This window comes from Trachymyrmex cornetzi, unplaced genomic scaffold (genome assembly GCF_001594075.2).
Source record: "Trachymyrmex cornetzi isolate Tcor2-1 unplaced genomic scaffold, Tcor1.1 scaffold91, whole genome shotgun sequence".
NCBI classification, from domain to species: Eukaryota; Metazoa; Arthropoda; class Insecta; order Hymenoptera; family Formicidae; genus Trachymyrmex; species Trachymyrmex cornetzi.
In genome coordinates this window covers 67642-69027 of record NW_017300256.1, presented here as the reverse complement: position 1 = coordinate 69027, position 1386 = coordinate 67642, and positions in this window count along the sequence as shown.

Genomic DNA, 1386 nt, shown 5'->3' with positions numbered 1-1386 from the left:
TATATTTTTATAATTTTATATATTGTGTTTATTTATACTGAAGATGGCCACATTCAGGGCCGAAACGTTTATATTTTGATTAATTGTAACTGATATAATTATTGTAATTCTTTTAATTCGATATACGAATATATTTGATATTTCTCTAACAAGATCTAGTGTGTGGCATATGCTCAACCGTTTTTATTGTCTACTTACTTCAGAATTGTAAATAGGAAGTACAATTGTTTTAATTTAGTTAAATTTAAAAATAATAAAATAAATTTAAAATAAAATAAAATTTAAAATAATAAATTAAATTAAATTTAAAATAATAAAATAAAATAAATTTAAAAATAATATCAGACATTTTTGTGCAACGTGAATACTGCAGCTCAATTCAATATTCTGAATATAAAATGCAGTTTTTCAATCTAATTGAATAAAAAAAGTTTTTATTTAAAAGTAGACCATAAATGCTACTTAAATTATTGAAAATTATAATATCAACAATAAATATCCTAATAAAGTAAGAATATATGGATCGAACTCTCAATCTTCATGTATAAAAAACGGTCTCACAATTCGGGCTAATGAGATTCAACCGCTGTTGTCCAGGCGAAAAGTAGAAATTGTAAATGTACTAAAGATGTTATTAGTCCTCCTTCTTTAATGTCATGAGGTTATATAGTATCGAACGTCTCAACTCACTTTGGAGTCTTCATCAGCGCAGAAATTAAACAAGAAAATAACATCTCCGTTGAGAGTCAGTCACCACAAATTACCAAATTTGTTGCACTCTGCATACTATACTATAAAAAGAATCTCAATATATAAAAGAATTTTAACGTACAACTGATTAATCTCAAGTGACTTACCCCAAACGAAAAACATCAAAGCTCAAAATTGATTACTTCACATATTTTATACTATGCAATAATTCACACTTAGATGTGTAACCAGTAAATTCATAAAGGTATGTCTTGTCGTTTAAAATAGAAACGTTAAAATGGTAAGGACATTTTTAATACAATGAAAATAAATAGAAGTAAGAAAGGCAACTCAAGAAATAAGTCACATTCTCAATGCTGTTTAAAATTATCCAATAAGGAGGCATACGAATAATGTAAACACTCTGTGTCCATTTTCAAATTAAGACCATTTTTTTGCATGTGAATATGCAGCATTTCTGAGTTTAACCTTTTATTGAGAATTCTCTCCTTATCAAGAATTTGAAATAAAATGAATGATCGATATTGTTACGTCCAGCGGACTCACGCTGCCTCTTTTCTTTTTCTCACGGAGACCTAAGGGTTATCAACCCCTAGGACTTCTAAGAAAAGTAATAAAAATCTTTTCCCATGAGAAAATTTAAAGTAAAAAGACAGTATCTACATTAATGCCAGA